Genomic DNA, 8,447 nt, shown 5'->3' with positions numbered 1-8,447 from the left:
CTGAGGTAAGGCCTTAGTAAAGGGATCTGCCACGTTTTCCGCCGAGGCAATTTTCTGCAAGGCGATATCACCTCTCCCAACTATTTCTCCGATGAGATGGAAGCGTCTCTCAATGTGCTTGGACTTTTGGTGAGACCTCGGTTCCTTAGCTTGAGCGATTGCCCCATTGTTGTCACAAAACAATGTAACCGGTCGCTCAATGGAAGGAACTACTCCAAGTTCGAGAAATGAATTTCTTCATCCAAGCGGCTTCCTTTGCTGCTTGAGCGGCTACATACTGCGCCTCGGTGGTGGAATCAGCGGTTGTGCTTTGTTTGGAACTCTTCCAACTAACGCACCACCATTGAGTGTAAAGACAAACCCGGATGTAGACTTATAGTCATTCGGATCCGATTGAAAATCGGAATCGAGTATAAGCTTCAACTTTAAACTCTCCTTCTCCATATATCAAGAATAAGTCCTTAGTCCTTCGCAAGTACTTAAGGATATTCTTGACTGCTATCCGTGTGCTCTTCCCTCGGATCGGGGCGATATCTGCTAGTAATACTTACAGCATGCGCAATATCGGGTCGTGTACATAGCATAGCATACATTATGCTTCCAATTGCGGATGCGTAAGGTATTTTTGCCATCCGCTCTCTTTCTTCGGGAGTGTTGGGACACATCTCCTTGGAAAGACGGATTCCATGCCTAAAAGGCAATAATCCTCTTTTGGAACATTGCATGTTAAACCGTGTTAACACTTTATCTATGTACGTAGATTGTGAGAGGCCAATCAATCTTCTCGATCTATCTCTATAGATCTTGATACCTAAAATATAAGTTGCCTCTCCTAAATCTTTCATGGAGAATTTACGTGACAAGAATAGTTTGATCGATGATATCATTGGAATATCATTCCCGATTAAAAGTATATCATCGACATAAAGAACTAGAAACGCAATTGCGCTCCCACCGACCTTCTTATATACACATGGTTCATCCGGGTTTTTAATAAAGCCAAACGATTTGACTACCTCATCAAAACGGATGTTCCAACTTCTGGAGGCTTGTTTGAGTCCATAAATGGATCTCTTGAGCCTACACACCTTTCGACTTTCACCACTAGATTCAAAACCCCGTGGTTGTTCCATATAAATGTTCTCCTCGAGGAAACCATTTAGAAAAGCTGTTTTGACATCCATCCGGAATATCTCATAATCAAGGTGCGCAGCTATAGCCAACATAATCCGAATGGATTTTAGCATGGCTACAGGTGAGAAAGTTTCGTCGTAATCGATCCCTTCTTTTTGACGATATCCTTTCGCCACCAGCCGTGCTTTGTAAGTTCCAACTTGACCATCAGCGTTCATCTTCCTCTTGAAGATCCATTTACAGCCAATTGGTACAATACCATCGAGCGGATCAACTAGAGTCCAAACATCGTTGGAATACATTGAATCCATTTCGGATTTCATGGCTTCTAGCCATTTACCGGAATCGATGTCCGACATCGCCTCCTCATAGGTGCTAGGATCACTTAGTTGATCACTATCATTCACAATGAATAGTGGCTCAATATCTTCAATCGAGTGTCTATAACGAATAGGCGGACGAGACGTTCTCGCACTCCTCCTAAGAGGTTGTGTATCAGAAGCTCCCACCGAATCAGAGATCGGTGTCTGAACTTGGTTATTTGGTACTTCATTATTTTCTTCTTGTAAGACTATTTTTCGCCCAGCACCACCTTCTTGAATGAACTGATTCTCCAAAAAGGAAGCATGCCCGCCGACCAAAACCTTTTGGTCAGAGTGAAAATAGAAATAATACCCAAGAGTCTCTTTTGGATATCCAATGAAGCGACCTTGTTCGGACCTAGCCTCCAATTTCTCTGTCCTCAACTTCTTGATGAAAGCGGGACAACCCCAAATCTTAGTATGATTAAGACTTGGTTTCCTACTATGCCATATCTCATAAGGCGTAGTTGGAACAGATTTGGATGGCACTCTGTTCGATAAATATGCAGCTGTCTCAAGGGCATATCCCCAAAGGGATACCGGCAAATCGGTGTAACTCATCATAGATCGCACCATATCCAATAAAGTGCGATTTCTCCTTTCAGATACACCATTATGTTCTAGAGTTGCAGGAGGTGTCCACTGTGATAAAATGTTATTATCTTTAAGATAGTCTAAGAATTCAGTACTAAGGTATTCACCTCCTCGATCAGATCGAAGAGCCTTAATACTCTTTCTCGTTTGTTTCTCAACTTCGGACCTAAATTCCTTGAACTTTTCAAAGGATTCAGATTTATACTTCATTAAGTACAAATACCCATACCGTGAATGATCGTCGGTAAAGGTAATGAAGTAAGAATAACCACCCCTAGCAGTTTCATTAATTGGTCCACATACATCCGTATGTATCAATCCTAGTACGTCGGCGGCTCGCGCACTATGTCCTACAAAGGGCGCCTTAGTCATTTTTCCTAGAAGACATGCATGACAAGTCGAGTATGGTTCAAAACCAATTGGATTAATATATCCATCATTACTCAACTTGTTAATCCTGTCTTCTCCAATATGACCTAATCGAAGATGCCAAATATACATTGGATTTGGACTATCTCTAGGGCGTTTATTAGTTATGGCATTTACATCGTGACTATTTTGCTTATTGACATTGGTAATCGCATTACCGGACATTGTAATGGTATAGAGATTATTGGTTAATAATCCGGAACCAACACACGTTCTATTATAATAAATAGAACATACATCATCAGCAAAAGAAAATTCATAATTCTCTTTACCCAAACGAGGTATAGAGATGATGTTCGAACAACATTCTCATAATGCAAACAATTCTTTAAAACCAAAATATGTCCAAGGCAAACATAAACGAAAAGTCCCTATAGCTAATGCAGCAACTCTTGCCCCATTTGCAAATGTTAGGACAATCTCATTTCGCCCCAAAGATCCCGCTTATTTCCGATTCTGCAAAGACATACACATATGTGAGGTTGCGGCGAGAATCCGGAATCCATAAGCTGGATTCAGCACTAACCATAAGATTAGTTTCAATAAGCATGGACACCATACCTTCACAAGGTTGGTTCTTTGGCTTGACCTTCAAGCTCGCGAGGTACTTCTTGCGGTTCCTCCTCCAAGGCCCCATGACACCACAAGTAATGACATTTCCCTTTTTCAATCTTGGGTTTTGGTTGCACAAAGCCTTTCACGAGCCTCTTCCATTTCTTTTTCTTCAAAATAGTCTTACTCTTTGAAGAAGAAGCCTTAGCCATAGCCACTACATTTGGCCTTGTATTGTGCATTTCCTTCTCATAAACTACCAGCATGCTATGTAACTCAGCAAGAGTTTTCTCCATCTTATGCATGTGGAAGTTTTGGACAAAACTAGAGAAGGAATCGGGTAAGGATTGGAGGATCAAATCCACAGCTAAGTCATTGTCCATAACGAGATTCAGCCTAGCCAATTCTTCTATGTGCCAGATCATTTTCAAAACGTGATCATTAACTGATGATCCTTCAGCCATCCTCATGCGGTACAATGCCTTAGATATCTCATATCTAGAGGTTCGACCATTCTCATCAAAGAATTCTTTTAGGTGTAATATGATCGACCTAGCATCTTCCATTGCTTCATACTTCTTCCGAAATTCATTATTCATTGAAGCAAGCATATATGACCTAACTTTTAAGTCATCATCATGCCACTTATCATAAGTGACACGTTCCTCTTGGGTCCCACCCTCGGGAAAAGAGATTGGCATTTTTTCATCAAGCACATACCCGAGTTTTTCTGAATTGAGAACAATTCTCGATTCCTCACCCACAGGTGAAATTGGGTCCAATCAAACAGTTCTTGTCAAGTATCGAAGCAAGCGGGTTTGTGTTCACCATTTTCGGAGTAATAAATATCTGTGCAGAAAATAAATTGTTAGATGTTGTCTTTCAAAGTAACTATTTCATTTTGGCCTTTAAATGAAATAGATCCTCCCACTAAATTTATATTCGGATCCCATACTCCTTAAAAATGGGAAACGGTAATCTTTGTTGGGTAAAGATTACTAGTGGGGATTGGAGTCCCACCAGCTCATAGTCCACCTCACCTAACAGTTATTGGTGCTATATAAACTTGGTGAGTGAATCAACTCATTCAACGCATCATATGCGAGTCCCAATCATAATTTCGGCCTCTAGACCATGAAAGTCTCACCTGACAGTTATTGACCTCATGATCATAGTTAAGTCTAACCCATCGTCTCATGCAAGTATTGAAAACGCAAACGATCTCCTCACCTAACAGTTATTGGAAATCATTTGGCTCCAAGCCCACAACATCATATGCTTAATGGAGTGGTCCATTATTATGAATGGCAATTGACCCCTATGTATCCATAGCCATTCAATCAACCACTATAATATAGGATCAAACCACGACGACGGAAGGCCACGAGTCCGAAACCCGTTACGACTTAATATTATTTTAAGGAGGTTGTGGTCATTATTAAAGGTCTCACTTTGCACATTAACCGGTTTAACATGCTCATAAAACATAATAAATAAATAGATGTCAAACGCATAAAGATCTATCCTACGTGGTGATCATGGAATTATGGTTTAATGGATCTCGAGCCAATGAGATCACATTTAACCATTTTAATATTTTAATATTGGAGATCCGCTTTTCGCTTCGACTTGGTTCCTTGAACTCTTCGCGAACCGGGCCCATAGAGCTCTCCGGCTTAACGGCTCCTCCACGTAATCCTCGTAGCATTTATATCAACAATTGACTATGCTAAACTACGCTAAAAATAAAAATAAAAATTACATGAAAAATAAAAGAAGGACGCAGCCTCCATTTAATAATTACAACCCCAAAAAAATACCTGTAATCACCATACATTCATTCATACATCAATCACATTGATTAGGGTTTTTCCATGATCACCACCCTTCCACGTGAGCAATAAATTCATAATTTAAAACTTCGGAAGGCACAAAAATTCTGCATTTAATCATATTAATGGTTGAGCAACGCAAGCCGCATAAAAAATTAACGTCGGCGAAACAAATTTCACGTGCGTAATTTTAAACGGCAATAGCATTCTCGCCACTAGATTCGTAGTCGCGAATCATTTTGCAGAACTCATACATAATATAAAAATAACTATAGATTTTCGATTCAAAATTGATTTAGTCTCAATTTTTGCTACGTTGATTAATTTATCGTATAAAGCAATCAACTTCTATCGGCCACGTAAAAAGAACAATTCTCTAAAATAAATTGGCCATAGCATCGCAAAAATCATTACGAACTAAAATCAATTAAACGCACGAAAACGCCTAAGGATTGGCTCTGATACCACTGTTGGGATACACGTAACATGCATAGGCAAATAAAACATATAAAATACGCAGCGGAAATAAATAAAAACCTATACACGTATCTCCGGAGGCGTAATTCGTGCGTTTCAATCGAAAAAACATGTGCAACGAAGGGGGTTTAACGGATTACCTCTTGAAGCGTGCTTGAAACGAAATAGCTTTAGATGTTCTTCAATCCAAGCCCCACAAGTGTCGGGCCTCTAGTTCAGACACACCACCACTCGCAACGATGAACGGAAGAATGAACGCGAGAATCACCACTTGAATTGTGCTAGCAATATTGTGGAATCAATTCTCCGCGCTCTCAATATTTTTGATCACAAAGAAATAAGATAGAGAGAACAATTTTCTACACACGTCTTTCTATTTCTTCAGGCTTCACAAAACCGAGCAACGGACTTCTTTTGTTTTGTTTGTTTTTGATCGCTCAGTCCACAACACACACGACCAGATCGTGTGTTTGCATTGTGCACGATGTCCCCACGGTCAACAACTAATTGTTGAATCGTGGGTGACGTGCACACGTTCAGCAACTTTTGCTGATAGTGTGCAACGTGCACTATTAATATTAATATTAATATCATATATCATATATATAGATATATATATCTATTTATATATCAAATATATAAATATCTATATATCAGCCTGTGAGTCTTTTTGGGCACATTAATATGTGACCACTTCGGACGTGCATGCGCATCATATGCATGCGCGCTTAGGACCAAAAATTAAAAAAATTAAATTAAATCATATTTAATCTAATTTCAGTCCGACTAATTCAATAGTCGTGATTGCAAACATATTTGCAATATCACATTTCCGTTTAACGTCGTTATTTATTGGTTAAGGTGTGTGACATCCCTAGGTTCATCACCGAGCTGGCAAGAAGACATGCACTAACACGTTAGTACTTCCAAGAGAATTAATTGTCCCGATTAACCTCTAGGTCCCACAAGCCATGAGTGACATCTAGCAATATGTCATGGCTACCCAGGCAATGTGAATTCTTTAAGAACATAATGAACCCATCAGCTACGCTCAGATGTAATTCAATCCCTCTGTCTTACTATATCCCGATCGAACAAAGACCATGGAATATTTGTCAAGCCACCAATTCGATCATTTGCACAAATTTAATCGACATGCATTTATACGAGACATAAACATTTTATTCTCGAATACAACCCCGGCCGAGGATTTCAATGCATTGTCATAATTAAATTGCATAGGATATCATACCTTGCATGTGACAAGGAGACAGATTCCATTTTGTGCACACGTGTGACTTCATATGTGCATGAACTGTGACCATCAAGTACAGAGACGGATCGACGAACCGTCAATATGCGTCCTTGTGAACCATAGCCATCCAACACACAAGTCAACACTGTGCCTCGGGTCTAAGGATTATTTACACAAGACCAAAGCATGAACGATTAGACATTGACCACGCTAAAAGCTTCCATGTCGCTAATCGTTCAATGCGTGTCATGTTCGATGAACTTGTCTTATACAAGCACCTGTGTTCTAACTCGGGCATCGCAATACCCAATGACTTGTGACTCGTCATTCCCTTAAGCATCCAATGCTCAATAGTGAAGTTAAGAACACACCGGTCTCAACAGGATCATTGATATCCATTCAATGATCCATCAACTGGGAACAGTTTAAAGATTCAGTTTAACCGTGAACCTGTCACACATATTCTCAACGTCTCAAGAATAGGTCCAGTCACAACCGATCTTATGGAATTTATTCATATAAGTAAATAATTGGACAAATGAATAAATACGTCTTTGCCATTAATTAAATAAGAAATTGAAAATACAACTGAAATCCCTACCATGTAACTATTACATAGTCACTTTAGGGCATATCTCTAACAAAAGGTACGGGGTAACTAGATGTTCTACTTATGTTTAGCTCACTGTTATTGTTATTCTTTTTGGACTATCAATTAGGTGACCTCTTTCTTGTTTGGTTGAACTCCTGCAGCCTCAAGCAGCAATTAGGATCAATCAATCGGATCAGGCATCAGGGGCTGCTCAAGCTCCGCAAAGATCTTCTTGCTGTGGTTCTTAAGCAAGTTCTGCTCTAGTCACTGCAGTAGTGGGGGAAAATTGATTTTGTTATACATCCAGTTGCTTCTATTGTTCTCGCCATACTACGTAACTAAATGCTACTTTTTGTGTGGATGGCAGATCCGTCGCCATCCAATAGAAGAATGAATTCTTGGGCTACTGTAATATGAGGAATTAATTATGTGCAGATTCTCTAAAGAAAAATATTTATGTCATTCTTATGAAAAATGTAGATGAATGTATCTCATTTTCATATTATTATAACATTTTGATATTATTAAGTGCTTAATCGATGTTAAATATAAATTGTAGAAATTAATTTTTCTTTTAATTAAATTTAAGATCGAAAAGTAAAAGAAATGACTTTATCATATGAAAAAAATAAAATTTCGTCGCTAATTTTGTCCCTAAACAATATTCATCGGAGAGTTCATCGCTAATTTTGTCACTAAATTATTTTAAATTTCAACACTAAATACTTTTCGTGGCTATTTTAATTGCAACTGTCGATGCTAAACTTTCAAATTTGTAATCGGCGATGACTTTTGCCACGAATTCAAGCAAATTAGCGACGAAAAAAACTCGTCGGAAAGTTCATCCAAAAGTAAATAAATTTAGCGATCAAATCAAAATTTCGTCGCTAACTTTGCCACAAAATATTCGGCAAAATTAGTCGCTAATTGGGTTTTGCAACGAATTTTGCCACAAAAAAAAAATTCGTGGCTAATCCGGCGTCGCTAAATTTAGCGACGAACCATTGTGTTTTCGTCACTAAATTTAGCGACGAACATAAAATTCGTCACTAAATGCGTCGCTAAATTTAGCGACAAAATTTATTTTCGTGGCTAATTAGCGACGAATAAGTCTCATCGCTAATTTGCCAAGGAGGGTGATTCGTCGCAAAATTCGTGGCCAATTAGCAACGAAACTTATTCATCGCTAATTAGCCACAAATAGGCATTCGTCGCAAAAT

General features: G+C 39.0%; 1 long non-coding RNA gene across 1 annotated transcript; it reads right to left on the bottom strand.

The window, feature by feature from the left end:
• Positions 1–503: 503 nt before the first annotated feature.
• On the bottom strand, positions 504–7,666 carry LOC125315412. Its single transcript, XR_007198669.1, has 3 exons — positions 7,567–7,666; positions 4,291–4,301; positions 504–516 (listed from the first exon to the last, which is right to left on the bottom strand). It is a non-coding gene; the product is annotated as an uncharacterized LOC125315412 (long non-coding RNA).
• Positions 7,667–8,447: the final 781 nt, after the last annotated feature.

This window comes from Rhodamnia argentea, chromosome 6, assembly GCF_020921035.1.
Source record: "Rhodamnia argentea isolate NSW1041297 chromosome 6, ASM2092103v1, whole genome shotgun sequence".
In the NCBI taxonomy this organism is placed as follows: Eukaryota; Viridiplantae; Streptophyta; class Magnoliopsida; order Myrtales; family Myrtaceae; genus Rhodamnia; species Rhodamnia argentea.
The sequence above is the reverse complement of the archived record's forward strand: the minus strand, read 5'-3'. Positions and strand labels throughout refer to the sequence as shown.